Consider the following 23187-nt stretch of genomic DNA (forward strand, 5'->3'; position numbering starts at 1 on the left):
AATAATATCTCCGAACAGATAACACAACCCAGTAATTTCCTATCTTATGCTCTATAAACAAGGTGTTTCTCACTCCAGGAACTATATTCAAGCTTTAGTTTTTTGGGGTTTAGGAGGAAAAAAGGTACCTAGGTTAGTTTAGGTTATGTATTTATTATATGCTATGCTTTACCCCCACCCTCCTAATATGCAAATATACAGCCAAAATTTGTTTCTAAACTATTATATTTTTATCCTATTTTGTTTTATTTCACTAGCATTAACCAAACTTCACTTCTCGCATGTTCCCCAGATATTAGAACAGTACCTTTTTTTCCTGCATTGCTTTAGTATAACAGTGTGACATCCTTTTCACTAATAAATACCCATAATTTTTTGAAGGCCTATAGGATATATGTTCTGAAAATTCAATCAATTATTATTATTGTTGCTAGTTTGTCTGTGAGTCCAGGCAATTTGATGTTCATATGTTAGTCCTAAAACTCAGCTGCCCTTGCCTGAGACTATAGGCAGACAGACCTTATGTCACTTGTTCACCTGCAAATCCATGCAACTTGTTGGGTCAACCAATTTTGAATGAATTTTGTGTTAGTGTAACTTTCTGAGCTTATAAACTACAAAACTCTAAGCTATGACTCTATGATAAAACTCTAAACTCTTAACTAAACTAAACTAAAACTCTAACAAAAACTCTAAACTACGACTCTAAGCTAAAAATCTAAACTCTTAACTAAAACTAAACTAAACTAAAACTCTAACAAAAACTCTAAGCTAAGACTAACCTAAAACTATAAACTCTTAACTAAAACTAAACTAAAGTAGAGCTTCAACAAAAACTCTAAGCTAAGACTCTAAGCTAAAAACTCTAAACTCTTAACTAAAACTAAACTAAACTAGAACTCTAACAAAAACTCTAAGCTAAGACTCTGCTAAAATTCTAAATTCTTAACTAAAACTAAACTAAACTAGAACTCTAACTAAAACTCAAATCTATGACTCTAAGGTAAAACACCAAACTCTTAACTAAAACAAAACTAAACTAGAACTATAACAAAAACTCTAAGCTATGACTCTAAGCTAAAAAACTCTAAACTCTTAACTAAAACTAAACTAAACTAAAACTCTAAGCTAAGTCTAAGGACTCTAAGCTAAAACTCTAAACTCTTAACTATTACTAAACTAAACTTCAAGTCTAATAAAAACTCTAAGCTAAGACTCTAATCTAAAACTCTAAACTATTAACTAAAACTAAACTAAACTAGAACTTCAGCAAAAACTCTAAGCTAAGACTCTAAGCTAAAAACTCTAAACTCTTAACTAAAATTAAACTAAAATACAACTCTAGCTAAAACTCTAAGATAAGAATCTAAGCTAAATTTCTAAACTCTTAACTAAAACTAAACTAAACTAGAACTCTAACTAAAACTCTAAGCTAAGACTCTATGGTAAAACACCAAACTCTTAAATAAAAGTAAACTAAACTAGAACTCTAACTGAAACTCAAAGGTAAAACATCAAACTTAACTAAAATTAAACTAAACTAGAACTCTAACAAAAACTCTAAGCTAAGACTCTAAGGTAAAACTCTAAACTCTTAACTAAAACTAAACTAAACTAGAACTCTAACAAAAATTCTAAGCTAAGACTCAGCTAAAACTCTAAACTCTTAACTAAAATTAAAATAAACTAGAACTCTAACAAAAACTCTAAGCTAAGACTCTAAGCTAAATTTCTAAACTCTTAACTAAAACTAAACTAAACTAGATCTCTAACTAAAACTTTAATCTAAGACTCTAAGGTAAAACACCAAACTCTTAACTAAAAGTAAACTAAACTAGAACTCTAACAAAAATTCTAAGCTAAGACTCAGCTAAAACTCGAAACTCTTAACTAAAACTTAATCAAACTATAACTTTAAGTAAAACTCTAAGCTATGACTCTAAGCTAAAACTCTAAATTCTTAACTATAACTAAACTAAACTTTAACTCTAACTATAACTCTAAGCTAAGACTCTATGGTAAAACTCTAAACTCTTAAATAGAACTAAACTAAAGTAGAACTATAAATAAAAAGAAGCTATTACTATAATATAAAAACTATAGAACCTTAAATAAAAATAAAATAAAATAGAGATATAAGTAAAACTAGGTATAATCCAAAACTCTAAACTAAAACTAAACTAGAACTTCAACAAAAACACTAAGCTAATACTCTAAGATAAAAATACTAAACTCTTAACTAAAACTAAACTAAAACTCTAACAAAAACTCTAAGCTGAGACTCTAAGCTAAAACTCTAAACTCTTAAGTAAAACTAACTAAACTAAAACTCTAAGCTAAGTCTCTAAGGTAAAACTCCAAACTCTTAACTATAACTAAACTAAACTAGAACTCTAACAAAAACTCTTAAGCTAAAACTCTAAGCTAAAACTCTAAACTCTTAACTAAAACTAAACTAAACTAGAACTCTAACAAAAACTCTAAGCTAAGACTCAAAGCTAAAACTCTAAACTCTTAACTAAGACTAAACTACACTAGAACTCTAATTAAAACTCTAAGTCTAAGTTAAAACTCTAAACTAAACTAGAACTTCAACAAAAAACTCTAAACTAAGACTATAAGCTAAAAACTCTAAACTCTTAACTAAAACTAAACTAAACTAGAACTCTAACAAAAACTCTAAGATAAGACTCTAATCTATAAACTCTAAACTCTTAACTAAAACTAAACTAAACTAAAACTCTAAGCTAAGTCTCTAAGGTAAAACACCAAACTCTTAACTATAACTAAACTAAACTAGAACTCAAACTAAAACTATAAGCTAAGACTCTTATATAAAACACTAAACTCATAACTATAATTAAACTAAACTAGAACTCTAACACAAAATCCAAGCTATAAATCTAGTCTAGAAGTCTAAATTACTAGCTAAAACTAACTGGACGAGAACTCTCACTAAAGCTCTAAGCTAAGACTCTAAGGTAAAGCGCCAAACTATTAACTGTAACTAAACTAACTAGAACACTAACAAAAACTTTAAGCTATTACTCCAAGCTAAAACTCGAAACTCTTAACTAAAACTTAACTAAACTACAACTTTAAGTAAAACTCTAAGCTATGATTCTAAGCTAAAACTCTAAATTTCTAACTGTAACTAAACTAAACAACAACTCTAACTAAAACTCTAAGAAAAGACTATATTATAAAACTCTAAACTTTTAACTAAATCTAAACTAAACTCGAACTCTAACTAAAACTCTATGCTAAGACTCTAAGCTAAAAACTCTAAACTCTTAATTAAAACTAAACTAAACTAGAAAAAACTCTAAACTCTAAGCTAAAAAACTCTAAACTCTTAACTAAAACTAAACTAAATTAAAACTCTAATATATGTCTATAAGCTAAAACTCAAAACTATTAAATAAAACTAAAATAAACTATAAGTCTAACAAAAACTCTAAGATAAGACTCTAAGCTAAAAATCTAAACTCTTTAGCATAACTAAACCAGACTTCAACTCTAACAGAAACTCTAAGATAAGACTCTAAGCTAAAACTCTAAACTCTTAACTATAACTAAAATAAACTTAAACTTTAACAAAAACTCTAAGCTAAGACTCTAAGATAAAACTCTAAACTCTTAACTAAAACTAAACTAAACTAGAACTTCAACAAAAAACTCAAAGCTATGACTCTAAGCTAAAAACACTAAACTCTTAACTAAAACTAAACTAAACTAGAACTCTAACAAAAACTCTAGGCTAAGACTCTAAGCTAAAATACTAAACTCTTAACTAAAACTAAACTAAACTAGAACTCTTAACAAAAACTCTAAGCTATGACTCTAAGGTAAAACACCAAACTCTTAACTGAAACTAAACTAAACTCTAACAAAAACTCTAAGCTAAGACTCTAAGCTAAAAACTCTAAACTCTTAACTAAAACTAAACTAAAACTCTAATCTAAGTCTCTAAGGTAAAACACTAAACTCTTAACTATATCTAAACTAAACTAGAACTTTAAAAAAAACTCTAATCTAAGACTCTTAGCTAAAACTCTAAACTCTTAACTATTACTAAACTAAACTTCAACTCTAACAAAAACTCTAAGCTAAGACTCTAAACTATTAACTAAAACTAAACTAAACTAGAACTTTAACAAAAACTCTAAGCTAAGACTCTAAGCTAAAAACTCTAAACTCTTAACTAAAACTAAAATAAACTAGAACTCTAACAAAAACTCTAAGCTAAGACTCTAAGCTAAAATTCTAAACTCTTAAAGAACCAAGGACACCTAAAATGAAAACTAATTCATTAAATTGGTCAAGTGCATAACTTACACAGTCATATACGTCTTAAATTAGTGTGAAAAACCAATAATTCATATTTTAAGGAGAAAGATCACCTGTTTATATAATGTATTCGAATAAGAAAGTTCGTGGCCAATTTCAAAAATAAAGAACGTGTGCTGTTAAACAGCAGAAAATGAGCAAAAAATAAATAAATCAGCATATAGCCTTAGAAAGTGTTGTTTTATTGTATGTTCTGGTAAAACAGAAATCAGAACCTATTTCAGCAAAGCTCTTTTCTTTGAAAACTACTTTTAAGGAATGCTTCTTGAAAAGAGCTTGGCCAGACTAGGCTTAGTCTTGATGTTACTAGGATTTTTGGCACTCCAGGATCTTTTAACCATGAAGCAGTGTAAAGGTAAACATCAATGATTCTAACATAAAGCATCAACATATAGGCTAGCCTATTGGTAGTTTTGCAGACCTAATGACTTCCACTGATAGCCTACCTTATGTAGGCAAAGACACCTAGGAGGCTGTGTTATTTGCTTGAATATTTTGATATAAATCTACCTCATAGTTACTATATAATAGTAGCATATACCTTTTATGCTTTTTTTATATTAGAAATACAAATTACTCGGGTGAGCACTGTTTGACTAGGCCTACTAAAGTCATTGGTTCTTTATAATCTAAGCAACAAATATTGTCATTTACTCTTATATGCAAAGCACTATAAAATCAAAACAATAGGCAATATTGTGTTTCCTTTAAACATGGAGAATGATATAAAGTCTTCTGTATGACTTTTTAAACATCAAATTATTATGGAGAAACATGAATAAAGTTATACAGAATGCTTTTTGGTTTTCTTATTGAATATATGATCCACTAAAATGTCATACAAAAGAAATTACATTACCCCACTGATACATAGAGAAAACAACTAAGTCATTCAGATGGGCTTTCATAGTTCCAATTGCAGTTCAGGCAACTTGGTGGTCACATATCAATCCTAAAACTTAGTCAACCTACCTGAGAATTTATGTGACCAGGAAAATTAGGCTTAGGATGCTTCTTCATCAGCAAGTTCCATAGATATTGTCTGTTGTGAGTCAGCCCAAAAATCTTAGTCATCTTTATTGTAATTTAAGAAGACCTTCCAAGTAGGCCTGTCCGCCTAGAGTCTAAGGCATTTTGACCAAGTTTTAGGATTAACTTGACCACTAAGTCCCCTGGACTTGCAGTCCGCAGTCAGAAAACCCAATCTATAAGCCAAGACAGTTACACTAAAACAGAATTGATTGAAAATTGGTTGACTGAAAAGTTGCCTGGCCTTGTGTGCAAACAAGTGGCATAGGGTCTACCTGCCTACAGTCTTAGACAGGCAACCCAGTTTATAAGCTCAGACAGTTACACTAACACAAAATTCATTCAAAATTGGTTGACTCAACAAGTTGCTTGGATTTGCAGGTGAACCAGTGACATAAGGTCTGCCTGCCTATAGTCTCAGGCAAGGGCAGCTGAATTTTATGATTAACATATGAACACCAAATTGCCTGGACTCACAGACAAACCAGCAACAATAATAATAATCGCTTGAATTTTCAGAACATATATCCTATAGGCCTTCAAAAAATTATGGGTATTTATTAGTGAAAAGGATGTCACACTGTTATACTGAAGCAATGCAGGAAAAAAAGGTACTGTTCTAATATCTGGGGAACATGCGAGAAGTTAAGTTTGGTTAATGCTAGTGAAATAAAACAAAATAGGATAAAAATATAATAGTTTAGAAACAAATTTTGGCTGTATATTTGCACATTAGGAGGGTGGGGGTAAAGCATAGCATATAATAAATACATAACCTAAACTAACCTAGGTACCTTTTTTCCTCCTAAACCCCAAAAAACTAAAGCTTGAATATAGTTCCTGGAGTGAGAAACCCCTTGTTTATAGAGCATAAGATAGGAAATTACTGGGTAGTGTTATCTGTTCGGAGATATTATGTAATCAATTGACAAAAACCATAAAACAGACATAAATTGATGTTGTCATCCAAGAAAAACAACAAATAAATTGACCAACAATCATAACCATCCAAGAAACATCCATCAAAGTGAGAAAAATCCTGTTTTTTTTCATTCTCACTGTCAAAAACCATAAAAACAGACATAAATTGATGTTGAAATCCATGAAATCGACACTCATAACCATCCAAGAAACATCCATCAAAGTGAGAAAAATCCTGTTTTTTCATTCTCACAGACAAACACCATAAAACAGACATATATTGATGTTGACATCCAAGAAAAACAACAAATAAATTGCCCGACACTCATAACCATCCAAGAAACATCCATCAAAGTGAGAAAAATCCTGTTTTTTCATTCTCACTGACAAAAACCATAAAAACAGACATAAATTGATGTTGACATCCATGAAAAACAACAAATAAATTGAACGTCACACATAACCGTCCAATAAACATCCATCAATGTGAGAAAAATCCTGTTTTTTCAAGTGAGAAAAATCCTGTTTTTCCATTCTCTGACAAAAACCATAAAACAGACTTGAATTACTGTTGACATACATGAAAAACAACAAAAAATTTACCGACACACATAACCGTCGTCCAAGAAACATCCATAAAAGTGAGAAAATTCCTGTTTTTTCAAGTGAGAAAAATTCTGTTTTTTCTTTCTCAGTGAGAAAACCATAAACCACGTGGTACGTATGGGACTATAAGATAGCTTTCTACTAGTTTTTTAAATTAATTAACCAAAAAGCCAATAATTGGGTAGGACTACTACTATAACAACCACTACTACTACTACCACTAAAACTACTACTTCTGTAGTGAGTACTACCAAGGCAGAGGATATTGAAATGAACATCTGAGTACACGTTGAGGGGAAAGTTAGACTAAATCAAAAACATTCTATGTGCATACAGATTGTCAAAAGGGTGAATTACCAATATTTTTGGAACAGCTTAACATATCAAGATGAAACTTCCAAGATCAGGGGGATGTTCAAATTACCAAAAGTTCAAGGGGATGTTCAAGTACCAAATTACCAATACTATTACTGCTGCTACTGCTCCTACTACTACCACTACTACCATGACGCTAGTACTAATAAGGCTAAGTGTATGAAGGTGAAAATTTGACAGAAAATTGAGGGAAAATTTGAACAAAGTCAAACACACTATGTACATACAGATTGTCAAAAGGTTGTATCTCATGAATAGATTTGGGTATTAAGTGGGAAATTTCAGAAAATGCTTAAAGGCAAAGATCAGTTGACCAAAAGGTGATATGTGCATGCTACTAATATTACTACAACCACTAATACTTTTCATGCTACAACTTTTACTACAAATGCTACGAAACTACTCCAACTACTAGTTCAATTGCAAGTACTAATAAGGCTAAGAGTATTAAGATAAAAATGGGGTCAAAAAGGCAAATCAGCAATATTTTTGGAATAGCTTACCATATCAAGTTGAAACTTCCAAAGTATCACGATGGGATGTTCAACTGCCCTGAAGGCAACATGTACATGTTACTACTGCAACTACTATTACTACTACTACTAATACAACACTACTACTGCTACTACTTCTCCTACTATTACCTATACTGCTATGATACTAGTACTATTAAGGCTAAGAGTATAAAAGGGAAAATTTGATAGAATATTGAGGGGAAATTTGAACTAAATCAAAACACAATATGTGCATGCAGATTGTCAAAAGGGCATATTTCAAGAATGGAATTGAATAGTAAGTTGAAACTTTCAGAGAATGATCAATGCGGTAGATCAATTGATTAAAACGCAGTATGTGCACCTTACTATTAGTACTACTACCACTGCTACTTTTGCTACTACTACTGCTGTTACTTCTACTGCAAGTACTTGCAAGGCTAAGAGTATTAAGATGAAAATTACCGGAAGTATATGAATATAGAAGTTATCAAAAGGACATACAGGCAGTGTCATAGCAGTGACTAATTGTATTAAGTTGAAACTTCCAGGACTTGACAAGGGGGATAATCAACTGACCAAAAGACAATATGGTTAAGAACATTCACTAGCAGATCTTCAACTATTATAACTAAGCTATATAAGTGTCTAGTTCAACCAAGGTTAAAGTTTAGAATGTGTGTTGCATGCCCAATCCACAAGACTGATTATGCAGTTATGGAATCAGATAAGATAAAAGAGATAAGATATTTATTTAAAAAAAATCAGTATCATAAGCCCACAAAAGGCCAAATTTTGACTTTGGAGTCAACAAATCAAATAATTACACAAAAACTGGCAAAAATGCAAAAATAACAACAAAAAAGAAAACTCAGAATGAATAATCATTTGTGAGTCAATAATTTAACTTGTATTATAACAATAACTTTTATTGACTTAATAAAGTCAATAAAAAGTTAAGAAGATAAAAACGGATCAAAAAAATGGGGGACAAAAATAAGCAAATAAATACAAAAAAAAATTAAATATAAATACATGTAAGAACTAAAAGGGACACTAAAAAAAGTGGGGGGGGGGGGCAAACAAGCAAAGAAGTACAAAAACCTGTGCAGCAGCCGCAATCTTGGTGGGGAGTGACGTTTGGGGAAAATACTAGCTGTCTGAGGCAAGGTATCATCATGGACTTAGAGGGGTTCGCTGTCATGTCTAAGTTTGAGGCCTCATTTCCAATTTCATTGAGGATACTCATAGGGTTGCTTGTTAAATGTCCAAAGCAAGTTTCAGCAACTGTTAGGTCATCAACAAATGTCCATCAGTCGGGAAATTCCTTCATAAGGCTGTTAATTATGACTAAAAACAGGAGAGGACCTAGGAGAGTACCTTGGGGTATGCCATTGTGGACAGGGAGAGGATTTGAAAAACGATTCTGGTATTTGACAACCTGCGATCTATTTGAAAGAAGGAGGCAACCAACTTAACCAGGAATGAATCAATATTGAATTTGTTGACAAGTTTCTCAACTAAAATATTGTGGTTAACATAGTCAATATTAATAAAATTTAGCCTGGAATTAGGCTTTTTCAGGATTTTCCAATTATGGTCAATAAGAGAAACGAGGTAGTAGGAAGTAGAAGTGGATTTTAGGATCCCAAATTGTCTCAGGTAGGATTTTTTCCTTCAGCCAACCTGCAAGGAGTCCTTCATAAAGTTTCAAGAAAATAGGAGTAGGCCTAAGAGTAATAGGACAAATGCCTTCAAAACCAGGCTTTCTGTTTTTCCTTTTCAAAGGGGTTATGAAACCCTGTTTCAAAATTGCTGGAATTTGCCCAGACTTGGTAATCTTGTGCAAAACAGGACAGACAAGGGCTTTGAAAGGAAGTGACTGAAAGCACTAATAAGAGGAAACAGGGAATCCAAAGGACAAACACTTGTTTTTCTTAAATTTCCAATTTTTCTGTCTATCTCAGATAGGGAAACAGAGGGAAAAGGTTCCTGTTGGTAATTGGTAAGACAATGCTGGAAGGCTTTGGATCATGGGAGCAAGGAATTTATTTAGATTATTGGCAGTAACATCAGGGGATTTGGGTAGATTGAAGTCAAGCTGCTCAAGCCTCCTGCCACATAGCTTTTTCACTTTTGAAAACCAATTGTTTATTTTATTAGTGAACAATTGTTCAACCTTATTTTTGTACTACAATTGAACCAATTTACAAATTTCTTTTTTAATTGATTTTCTTAGTTTAGTGGCTTCATCCAGTTTACCATTTCTGAAAAGCTTCAATTTCATTCTAATTATGTTTATACAGTTTGGTTAATAAAGAGTTTATCACTGGAGCACCTTTTAATTTTTTTTTCTAGAAAACAAAATTGATATCTATCAATTAGCTTTTTGTGGAAGGTAGCTATCTTATCATCAAGATTTTTAAAAATTAAAAATGTAAGACCAATCTTCAGTATTCAGAAACATACCAAAAGAAAGAAGACCAGAATTTTGAAGAGCGGGGTAAGCACCATAAGTTATTGAGAATGAATGCTTAAAATTTGAAGAAGGGAATAAAAGAATTGAAAGATAATAACTCCCACCTAATGGGGGCAAAGCTGAGGGAGAGCTGTAAAAACTATACATATTAGTTAATAGCATCAAGAGAGGTATTTACTTGAAATGTTGGCATTTTGACAATTTTCTTTACTTTAGGTGAGGAGCAAAAAGAATCAATTTTAAGGTCTTTGGTATCACAAACAAAAAAAAGGTCAGCATTGGGATGCTTAGAAATAACAAAATCAGCACTTGTCTGCAATTGCTGGATGAATTTACATTTTGAATCAATATTTTGATTTGGAGAGAAATAGAAAACAGCTATTGCAATAATATCTTAGGCAGCGCGCTAGCACTGCCTAAGTAAAGAACAATGTGAGCACAATGTGTGTTTTTTTTTTTTTTTTTGTCCATACCCGGGCACTTTGTATCAAAGGAGTTGTAAAAACTTCGAAAAGGGCTCATTTGATTGGAAATTGGAGTGGCTAGTGCCCTTTTTAATAGTCGAAAGTGATTGGAGGGCATCTAGCCCCCCCCCCCCCCACGCCCATCATTCCCCCTAACACATCCAATCACAATTTTGAGATAGCCATTTTGTTCAGGGTAGTTAATTTCCAGATAGAAAATATGTTTTTGAGGAGGACAGTCCCCCACAACCCTCAGGGCAAGGGTTTTAAGTTATGCCCTGGGGACATATAAGGTTTTTATAGAAGGCGTTGTTTTAGAAACTTCAAAAAAGGTTCATTCGATTGGAAATTCAAAGGACTAGTGCCCTGTTTAATAGTCAAAAGTGATTGGAGGGCAACTAGCCCCCCCCCCACACCCATCATTTCCCCAAACATATCCAATCAAAATTTTGACATAACCATTTTGTTCAGTAAAGTTGATTTCCAGATAGAAAATATGTTTTTGAGGAGGACACTCCCCCACAACTCTCGGGCAAGGGTTTTAAGTTATGCCCTGGGGCCATATAAGGTTTTTATAGAAGGCGTTGTTGTAGAAACTTCAAAAAAGGTTCATTCGATTGGAAATTAAAAGGGCTAGTGCCCTTTTTAATCGTCAAAAGTGATCAGAAGGCAACTAGCCCCCCAACGCCCATCATTTCCCCAAACACATCCAATCAAAATTTTGAGATAGCCATTTTGTTCAGCTTAGTTGATTTCCAGATAGAAAATATGTTTTTGAAGAGGACACTCCCCCACAGCCCACAGGGCAAGGGTTTTAAGTTATGCCCTGGGAGCATATAAGGTTTTTATAGAAGGTGTTTTTGTAGAAACTTCAAAACAGTCTAATTCGATTGGAAATTCAAAGGGCTAGTACCCTTTTTAATAGTCGAAAGTGATTGGTGGGCAGCTAGCCCCCCCCCCCTCACGCCCATCATTCCCCCAAACACATCCAATCAAAATTTCTAGATAGCCATTTTATTCAACGTAGTTGAAAGTTTTGGAAATTAGGTCTTTAAGGATGACAACCCACTTTACTGAAAAAAATACAAATGAATCTGCATTGTCAGTTTAATATACATATACTGATATTTAGTAATAAAAAAGTCAATATTATTTGATTTATTAAAGTCGTAAAAGTAAAACATCTATTTTTTTTCAGTAAAGTACAAATTTTGTTCTGGCGTTGAGAAGGCATAAGGGCTTTGAGCCCAACTGATTCTAATTTCTGGTCGTTTTGAGTTTGACTCCGTTAATTATTGTAATTTCTGTTTGTTTTGGGTTTCATTTATTTATCGATGTTGATTTGTGGTACTTTCACGCTTAGTAGATTATTTTATTTTATTTTTGCTAATTTTTTGTTTAATGGAGTTCTTTACTTATCTTTGAAAAACTTATTTTGTGGAAAAAGTTTTTTTAATTAATTAAATAGACAAGGGAGAACTTTTGGTCTAATACTTAGCCAGAGGATTTCATCATACTGGGATAAACAAGGGCTTCAATCTTTGGGTAAAAGTTGTTCTTAGTAAAGAACAAAACACCATTGCCTTTTTTTTCTGAGTGGGTGGTCTAAAGGACAGAGTTTAATAAACACTGAATAATTTGTCAGACACAGGGACCCTGGGTTGTGGGACTACACTTCAGTAATAGATATATCTATGAGCACCTTGAGTTTGGTAATCATTTCAAAATTAAGACTTTCCAAACTAGTAACTAAAAGTTTAGGAAAAACAAACTGATTGGGGAAATACAAGAAGGAGACTTGATGAGTTCAAGAAATTCCTGGGTGGGGTTTTAATTTAATATTATGATACTTTAGAGGAGTAGAATAAGAGAAGGATTTACCTTGGGGATTTGAAGGTGAAGGGATGGGCAAGGATATAGACAAAGCATGATGAGGAAGGTGGAACTTGTTTCCAGTTGACAGGAAGTGACTGATTGAAATGACTCTGGACTGATTCCTCCTCTGGAATCAGCCCAGAGGAGAGCAATGAAACATATTAAAGACCTCTATGATGTCCCTTATCCATCCCATAAGCTCAGAATACCATTGCTAATGTATAGACACAAATGAGGCAATTTGATAGCAGCAAACTAGCTTCCAAATGCTGTGGATACCATTCCTGACCATCTCTAGAATTTAAAGAGAACTTGTCGTCACCTTCATAAGCTATTTCAGAAACAAGCTAACAACAGACTAAGGAACAAGTTCTTTTCAGAGAGTTGTCTGCTTGTGGAACTCCCACAGTGAAACAACAGTCACCTCTACCAGCATGGATGTATTCAAGACATCATTGGATAGGGAGTGGCTCAATAAACCATGGACTACCACTTGGGATGCCACAAAGGACTAACTTTCATTCCTGAAGCTAGCAGACACAGGATTCATTCTATCAATAGCAAGTGTGATTTAAGGTCAAATTTAAGGCTTTTTAAGGTTAACACTACTGCTGTTACTAGTACTAGTGCTGTTACTGTTAATCCTATTAATAGTACTAATACTACTACATTGACTACCATTACAACTAGTATGAAGGTGGAATTTTCTGGAAATATTAAGGTGGGCTGGCAAAGTGAATCACAAAATGCCACCTGTATATAGGTTGTCAAAATGGCATATCAGCAATATCTTAGGAATGGTTTGGTGTGTAACATTGAAACTTACAGAGTTTGTTACAGGGTATGTTGAATCAACCAAAAGACAATATTTGCATCTTATTGCTACTGCTTCTACTCATATCCCAACCACTACTACTGCTACTATTATTACTGCTGCTGCTACTACTAATACTAATAAAACTAAGGCTATTACTATTAATTCTATTATTATTACTGGTAATCCTGTTACTACTATGACTACTACTAATGATATTAAAGCTAAGGGTATTGAGGCAAAAAATTTGAAGAATATTGAAATAGTATTGAACTTAATTGGAGCACACTATGAACATAAAGGCTTTCAAAAGGATGTATCAGCAATGCTTCAGGAACAGTTTATGGTATTAAGTTAAAACTTTCAGCTTGTATTGAGCAGAAGCTGAAGAAAACCAAGGGTGCTATGTGCATGCTGCTACTACTGCCACTACAAAGATTGTCACTTTGCAAGCTAATGGTATTAAGGTGAAGCTTTTAAGGAATATTAAGGCAGAAGTTGAACTAAATAAAACAAACTATAAGCATGTAGATTGTCAAAAGGTTGACACAGCAATGTCCCAAGAACAGATGGCATTATTAGGTCAGACCTTTCAGGGTAAGTTGTTGTGAATTTTGAACTGGCCAAAAGGCACTATCTGTATGCTATTAATACTACTACTTAAATTGCTATAACTAATGATGCTAAGGGCATTAAGGTAAAATTTTTATAGAACATTTATGGGGAGTTTTGACTACACAAAAAAAAACTATGTGCATACAGGTTTTCAAAAGACCATATTACCTTAAATTACCTTAAATTGCAGCTAGGAGCAATCTAAGGATTTAACATTGTAGAGCTTCGGAATGATGATTAATTTTATGCCAGAATCACTGGTGACCAGGTGCTGCTCCATCTTCGATAGCATCCCAATTGAATTTACACTCTTTGGAGGACCACTCAGCATCTAGCCTTTAAAAACATCAATGGATTCACCAGTAGCAGTTTCATAAAATAATTTGTTCCAATTGTTGACAATACATGTTGAGCAGAATTGAGTATGGACTCTAGATGTTGCAGACTGCATGCTAAGTTTTAGTTGATGACCTCTGGCTTTTGAATTGTTCCTACCAGAAGGAATCAAACCGGGGAGAATATTAGCCCTAAATTACTTGTAGGTTAAGAAAGCATTCTCTCCATTTCTCCTGCTTACAACTGTGGGGAGTTTCAACTTTGATAGTTTTGCAGGGTATGATAGCTCTTGCATGCCAGATATCACTTTAGTGGCACATCTCTGGGCATCTTCAAGGACTTTTATGTCTTTTTAAAAAAATGGAGAGGCAAATGACATTCCAACTTCAAGCTTAGGATGCACAAGTCCCTTATAAAGAATACTGATGACTTCAGGGGAACGAGTGGAGATGGTACGCCTAATCAAACCCAAGGTTGAACTGGCCGCAGCAGCAGATCTCTTAGCATGTGCGCTGAATTTTAGTTTGTAGTCAATAGTGACACCAAGATCTTGGTCATTATTAACAGAGGAGAGTGGGTGGCCTAAGAAAAAATAAGAGCAGCATGGATTCTGTTTGCCAAAGTGAATGATATGGCACTTGGCAACATTGAATTCAAGAAGCCAGGCCTCAGCCCAGTGACCCAGCAGATGAAGATTATTTTGTAGCAGGGCATGATCTTCACAGGACAAAGCTGGTCCAAAAAGCTTCAGGTCATCTGCATAAAGAGTTGAATTACTACTGATAATGAAAGGAGCATCATTGATGAAAATATTAAATAATGTAGGACCCAAGACACTTCCCTGAGGAACTCCACTCAGAACACATGTTGAGGAAGAAAGAATACCATCTCCAGAGTCATCAAACAACTGAACACATTGGTTTAGGAAGTAAAGAAAATCAAGGATCCAAAGCAGGGATTTCTCTTCAAGCTTAACTGCACACAATTTAATTGCAAGTTAATTGTGACACACTTTGTCAAAAGCTTTAGAAGTCAAGCAGAATCATGTCAGCAGGAACCCCAATATCAAGCAACTTGGTGATGTGATCATATGATTCAAGGAAATTGGTGTCAACAGATCTTCCAGAACAAAAGCCATGTTGTGAACAGTGTAAAACATTATTTGCTTCAAGGTGTTTAACAATTGCAGAATTAATTATTCTTTTAAGAACCTTAACAACTGCTGATGTCATGCTGATGGGTTGATAATTTTCAGCAAGATCCTTTCTACCTTTTTTTTAAAAATAGGAATGTCATGAACAGTTTTCTAGTCCTGAGGTAGTCTAGAAAGATTTAATGATAATTTGAACAGCAGGGAAAGAGGTCGACACAAGACTGTACAACATTTGTGTAGGATACGTGGGTGAATGTCGTCTGGGCCAGCAGATTTATTCAGTTTGAGGGATGTAAGTTCCTCTAGAACCAGAGTATCTGTAGTCAGAATTGGTTCCATATTATGTGAAACATCATACAAGGAAAGTGTAGGATATACAATACTAAAGTTGGACAAAAAAAACAGAAGAGAAATATTGATTGAAAATTTCAACTTTCAGTTCAGGATCAGCAACTGATTTACTATCATGCATGATATCTGGGATTGTGCATCTGCTGCTACATTTTTGAGTGGCATAACGCCAGATTTAGGGTTAACCTTAACTTCCTCTGCCAGTTTTTCCTCAAACCTTCTCTTCAACACCTTTATTTGGTTTGTTGTTTGATTACAAAAGGATTTGAAGACTACCTTAAATTACCTTAAATCGCACTTGCTAGCGATATGGACGAGTCCAGTGTACGCCAGTTAGTGATGATAGGGCCGCGGGACATCAGCTTCATCCCATTGCGTGAGCCATAGTTTGGTTTCCCATTCCTTATCGAGATTGGCTTTGAAACTGTCAACGGATGGTGAACTCACTGTCGTTTCGCTCAGATTGTTCCAGAGGCTTATGATGCGGTAGGAGAAAAAATGGTTCCTCTTCCTTGTATTAGCACGCTTCTGAAAAAGCTTTGCTGAATGACCCCTGGTTCTTGACAACTGGGCAGGCTAAAAGAGGTCCTTGTTGTCAGACTTGAGCAGTTTGTAGGTCATTATCATATCACCTCTTTGCTGACGGTATGTCAGAGTTGGTAGCTTGAGGCTCTGCAGTCGGTATTCATACTCTTTGTCTCTGAGCCCCTTTATGCATTTTGACGCCTGTCTTTGGACAGACTCGAGAGCCATCTGGTCTGTTTTATTAATTGGCGTGGTGACACACATTCCAAATTCTAATCTTGGTCTCACCAGGCTCTTCTAAAGTTTTGTGATTATTGCAGGGGATCTACTTGTCATTGTACATTTGATGAGACCAAGAGTTTGGTTTGCCCTTGCTACTGCAGCTCGGGTGTGGCAGTTGAAATTAAGGTCTTCGTCTACAACGACCCCAAGATCTCTTTCAGAGGGGCTCTCAGAGAGTGGCTGTCTCACACCGGCATTTGCTGACATCGAGTATTGCCATCGTGGGTTATTTCTTCCAAAATGGAGGTATCTGTGGTATTATTTTTTCTATAATGGTTCCATGCTCTGTGTTTTCTATTGAATAGCTTACTAATTTTAGTAGTCAAAAAAGGTAAACTTTTTGCCTGTTTTACCTGAAAAATTCTGGTGCATGACTTTTCAACATTTAGAATTTCTGTTTTTACATTTGACCAACTCTACTTGATATCATCAGTAATAAGCTTTTTCTAGTTGACTTTGGCAAGTTTTTCAGAGACTATTTAGTAGTTAACATACTTTTGTTGCTTAGCAGAAGGCTAAAAGGTAGGTAAACATAACTCTGAAATAATTACAACATGGTCACAACAGGTGTTGTTACTAACAGGTGTGGTTATAATATTCTTAATAAAAAGGACAGGGTTACTGAATACAACCAGATCAAGAATGTTGGAGACTTGACCTTCCCTGAAACAAGTTGGTTGTGAAATTGTTTGACAGAGGGAATTATCAGCAAAGGCAGACAAAAAAGGAGAATCTCTATTACAAAAACCAGATCCATCAATCCATTGGATTTCAGGAAGATTAAAGTTCCCCATAAGGACAAGATCATATGAGTAACATTATAGGCAGCATGGTGCTATCATAGTAACTTTTAAAGGAGCTGATCCTAGCGGACATTAAAAGTAAGTGTGCTTTTTAAGTCAAAAGTGATTGGAGGGCAAGCAGCCCTTTTCCCAAGCCCATTAATTTTCTAAACATCTAATCAAAGTTTCAAGAGAGTCATTTTGTTTAGCATAGTTAAATGGTCCAGAGACTATGTCTGTAAAGATATTGAGTATGTCAACTTCACATAGTTATGCAATTTGCCGATTGTGCTTTAAAACTAAATGTTGCTTTAAAATAAAATCAAAATGACCAAGCCAAAGCCTATGAAAAAGTTCAACACCAACTACTAACTTTGAAATTAAAGGTATATAGAGTACACAAAGATATAATAGGTTGGATAGAAGCCTTTCTAACTGGAAGGACTCAGAAGGTGTTGATGTACAACCACAATGGAATTATTATATATTCTAAACTGCTACCTGTCACAAGTGGAGTGCTACAGCATACAACCTTGGGGTCTATATTATTTAGTATGTAAATCAACTACCATACTTTACAACCAACCTAAAGAATCCTATTATGCTAGGCTATATGCTGATTCTAATGATGTACATTTTTGTTTTGTGGCAATGTCTTTTTTGAGGAGTTTCAGGCTCTTTCTTAAATCTCTGAATTTTTTTTTCAATATTTCACTTTACTCAAAGTGATATTTAAGCAATAGGCTAGGCTTCTTAAGTTGAATATCCTAGATTGCCTACTTATAACAAAGCAAGACATAGTAAAGTGATGAGAGACATTCATCATATGGCAAATATGGGGGTATATTTCATTTTTCATGCAAATGAATGTTATATTTAAATTCAGGATGCAATTCTGGGTATATATTTGTGCATTAGGGGGGGTAGGGTACATACTATATAAATATATAGGTTCTAAGAAATTCATGAATTTCTGAAAACAAGGAAAGAAGTGAAGATAAAAGTTCTCCCCCTGTAAAATGTGTGAAAAATGACTATTCTGCATACTGAGCTTACTGATGTTAGCAAAAAGTGTGAAGGATGCCATTTTTCTGCTGAATAGAACAATAGGCCTATTCTTTTGCACTAAGATCTTACATCTAAGATTTCACCTCTTTTGGCAAAAATTTCTGTTCTTTTAACTCATCTTTGTTCTAAGATCTTTCAGCTCACTGATGTTAGCAAAAAGTGTGAAAGATAACATCTTTCTGCCATATAGAACAATGATGAGAGAACTTTGATGATATGCTTATAATTGTTCTCAGACTGCTGATCAGAGCAGAATGGTGAAAGACGTTTGCAAAAAAACGCCATAAGATATAAGATCTTAGTGCTAAGATTTCACTTTTAAGCATTCTTTGTCAAAAACTGTAAAATATTAGCACATATATTAGTAACAGAACAGTCCTAATGATGAGAGAACTTTGATGATATACTCATCATTGTTCTCAGACCACTGATCAGAGCAGAATGATGAAAGACATTTGAATAAAAACAACAAAAGATGTAAGATCTTAGCAAATTGATGAGTTAAAACACGGCCCTACTCTGGCTAATTTAAAGATTTGTATATAGCCTAGGCTTATATACACTGCAAAATTTGCCATCTAGTGGTAGGCCTATCCCAAGTGATGAGCTATTTATCCGAGCTAGAAATTCAACTGAACTAAGATAAAAATATTAAAACTTACGGTGTTATAGAATTCTATACTCAGAAAATCGTAAAGTAAATTTCTCAAATCTGCAACTGGAGGGACATGTTAATAAATTTTGAAACTACACGATTCCTAAATTATACCATAGGGCCATCTAAGCTTTTGAATTCAGATAAACAGATAAACGTCTTGACTTTCCACGTTTGCTCTTGGTTTTTTCTTTGTCTTCTTTGGTATTTTCGTTAAATATGTACTTTTTTTGTTCATGCTGAAGAAGAGAGGCGGTAGTCCTTTCAAAATATTCACTTTGTGTGTTTTTTTTATGTATTTTCATTTGGCCTTAAAAATCCCATTTTTGATTGTTTATTCTTTATGTTATGGAAGGACGACGTGGTTTAAGAAATTATCTTTTGTTCCATTTACACTATTTAGACGTCCCTTCCCCAACAATGATCAAAATCTTGAAAAAAAGTTCAAAGTACTCAAAAGGTCTAATAACTATGCTTCCGGAGATTCTAAACTCCCCACAGCCTTCAGATTAAGGATTGTAAATTATCCGATTTGCCAATTGTTTGTATACAGGGCTAATCTTTAAGAAAAGAGGAATGATTGATCAGGAGTGTGTCAGAAAATCTAAAGGTATGAAGCTGCAGCTTCAAGAAATCTTAAGGGGGATGCTGAACTAAATAAAAAAAAAACACTGTGTGTATCCAGGCTAGCAATATTCTGAATCTTTAATATCTTAGGAATGTCTGAAGGCAATTACTTTATTCTTTCAGGGCCACTACAACTGCTATTGCAGCTTGAAATACGACTGGTTGTGACTGCGATAGTGACTGCTTGAGACTGTGGCAACTTGTAACTATGACTATGACTGCTTGAAAATACCACCACATCTACTTGCAATTACTTACATGGAATGTTAAGAGAGATGTTGAATAAAATCAAAACGCACAATATGCATTCCGATTGTCAAAGGGGTACATGAGCAATATCTCTGGAATAGCTTAGGGCATTAAGGTGAAACTTTTAGGGCATGTTGAACAATGCTTGGAGGGCAAAAGACTTTTCATTTCTAGGCCCCTAAATACTGATTAAAATTATGAAACAAAAACTGTTCAAGAATGTAAAGGGTTTGATAGCAATGCTTCAGGGGATATGATAGCCACTGGAACCCCTAAAGAAAGAGCTGTAAATTATGCATTGTGTTAATTGTTTCCACATATTGGCTAAACATAATTTATCTTTGGGAAAAAGGGGGAAGGTTTGCTCCTGAGTTTTCCAGAAAAGACTAAAATTATTTAAATGAAACTTTGAGGAATACTGAGGGGTATGTTAAACTAAATCAAAAGACACTATGAGTGTACGCGTCGCTTGTTCTCTCACAGGTGAGCATTAAAAGGAAAGGCTCTTTGTTAAGCTTTATAATGCCGTTACTTTGCCTCATGTATTGTTCTTAGCACCATTTTGGGATCTTTCGACCACCACAGATATGAAAACCGTTTTTCAAATGTGTTGAATTCCTTTCTCAGCTCTTCAGTTGTGATGGTTTATCATTTATTTTTCTTATTATCACATCAAGATATTTATTTTCTGAGATTGGTAGTTCGTAAGTGTGTGTGAATTGAAAAAAGCTAATTACCCGTTTTGGCGGAGAGCCGAGATATAAGCTAGTTTCATTCTGAATGAAGTTTTGTTCGTATGAAATGGTCAGACCTTTCCTGAAATTTGTAAAATAAAGACCTCTGTTTGAAAATCTTTACACTTAGTGTATTTAGACAGAGATAAGGGCTCCTGATTGAGACCTATTCTAGGGCTTGGGATCTAATTGTTGGTTGCTGTGGTGAAGGTTGCCACATTTGGTAGTAGTAGGAGGGGGCCTTGCCACACAAGGGGAAGTCCATATATGGGCATGGAATACTGGGGGAAGGGTGACACATAATGCTCACTGAATACGGACATGACAATATTATTGAACTACTAACGGTACATGATTACACACCTATTTCTAGGTTAATGGATTTACGTAAGGTTTCTCTTACATCACAATTCCATAATGAGACTTTGTTTATAATGATCACGGTTTGAGGTTAAAGTAATATTCTCTTTCAAAACATCATGGAACAAACCTCGAATACAGTGGATTTTGAAGTTTTAGCTACACAAATTTAAAATGTGAGTTCTGTTTAGTAAATTTTCTTTGGTTTTTCCAAATCAAAACATTTTTTTTGGAAATGAATTTTAGCCCCCCCCTCCAATATATTCAAATTCAGGGTATACCCCCCCCCACAAAAAAATATACTTTGCTTTGTTTCAAAATATACTCTTTTTTCCACTACGTAACCCTCTCCTCCCACTATTGATTACCATTTAATTCGTTCGAAAAAAAATTATTTTACACAAAGTGTCTTTTCCCCTTCATGCATTAAAATCATCAAGAGAGAGGCTTATCTCTCTTAGCAATCTAAACAAAACCGTGTGTGAATACGTCTCGAGAGGGATGGTTTTGTAAACAAATCTTTTCGCGCGTGTCCTGCCTAAATTAACAAGAACATATGTGTGAATAAGGCAGAACCCTCTCAAAGGGTGGTTGGCAAACAAGGAAGATATTAAGCTTATGGCATTGCATAATTCTAAGCTGAACTTTCTCGGCAAAAGTAATACCTAATAGAGATATTTTAGGACATGGAAATTATGTAAAAAGTGGGGGGATGCTAACAGCCCTTTAGAGTGCACATTTTTAGGTACATCTTGAAATGTCTTGCGGGAAAACGAGAGCCATTCTTCTCTTTTTCTAGCTTTACTAGTGTATATTATTTAATTCTATACCATCGATAAATTTTCTTTTATATTCTCAGGAGGAGCGTGAAAACTAAGGTTTTTAACTTTGATATACAAGGCTAGAAAGCAATGTCTTTAATTTAGGGGGGGGGGGGGTGGTTGTAAAATTAGACTTGTGTCTCTTACACTCTAAACAAAGTCATCTATTATTAACAAGGCGGAAGGTTACTTTTGCATACATTATACAGTATGAGGGGTAGGGGTGTTCCATTTTCCAATTGCTTTGATGAAGGCAAATACTTCCTTTATGAAGAGAAATAATGGTTTAGTTAAATCTTTCAAGTTTTACCTTCTCGGAAAGGGGAGGGGTGGATTCATTTAATATAAATTTGCACATTGGGGGGATGGGTGGGAAAGTGTAGCATATATTTAATACGTAACCTAACCTAGGTATCTTTCTACCTCTAATTTACATCTCGTTTTCATTAGAGTAGAAAAAAATGAAAAAACAAAGTGGAAACTGATTTTCTTACATCGATATCGAAGAGGGGGAGGGGTGGGGTGTGTAATAGGGGACGACTTTTTTTCTATGCCTTTCACTCTACATATGAACAAATCTATAATTTAATTTCTTAAAAAAAAAAAATTGAAGAATGTGTCTCCTGCCGAGAAGAAGACACAGATTGAGGATGCAAATGAATTACGACCTAGTGTAATTCATTACATTGCCTCTTCTACGCCATTCTCACAAGGTGAGAATGCCCTCACCCACTATGCAAGGCCCTCTTTCAACTACATGCAAGAAAGTGAAGTTGACCGGGCTTCAAGACCTACGCTCCATGACAATCAAGTTGATGGCCCGCAAGCTGCTACTACAGATCTTAATGTAAGTTTAAATTTATTAAAATTTCTCGAAAAATAGGCTCGCAGTCAGTGACGGCTAATTCTCCCAAAGGAAATAAAGCCTTTTGACACTAATAATACTTCAGGCTGATTTAATCTCCTCGATAAACAGGTCTGATTATTGAATCCTCTGAAGTACATCCGGCTTTGCTAAATCCTTATGAATTAGGATAGCAGAGGTTTCGCTGAAAAAGAACCGTTTTATTCCCGTCATATTTTCTACAGTAAATCCTATGAATTTCGAGATGGGAAATAGGAAAGGTTTCTCAGAAAAAAGATGCTTTTTTATTCCAGTCAAATTTTCTACAGTAAATCCTATGAATTGGAAGATGGTAAATGGTGGTGCTTATGATAAATA

The 23187-nt window shown here is 34.3% G+C and overlaps 1 protein-coding gene across 4 annotated transcripts in view; it reads right to left on the reverse strand.

Annotated features, from left to right (window-relative positions):
- LOC148952462 (uncharacterized) overlaps positions 1-23187 on the reverse strand; it is a 172973-nt gene that overhangs the window by 107969 nt on the left and 41817 nt on the right. Inside the window, exon 1 of one of the 4 annotated variants that reach the window (XM_089088963.1) lies at positions 19182-19254. The exons of 1 other annotated variant lie outside the window; for it this stretch is intronic. The gene's annotated coding sequence lies outside the window, so the exon portion shown is untranslated. Of the gene's footprint in view, positions 1-14190; positions 14308-19181; positions 19255-23187 lie in introns of those variants that run through there. 2 more of the 4 variants (XM_089088965.1, XM_089088964.1) reach the window with 2 other exon arrangements.

Source organism: Artemia sp. Qi Xiang Cuo, chromosome 5, assembly GCF_049724085.1.
Source record: "Artemia sp. Qi Xiang Cuo chromosome 5, ASM4972408v1, whole genome shotgun sequence".
Lineage (NCBI taxonomy): Eukaryota > Metazoa > Arthropoda > Branchiopoda > Anostraca > Artemiidae > Artemia > Artemia sp. Qi Xiang Cuo.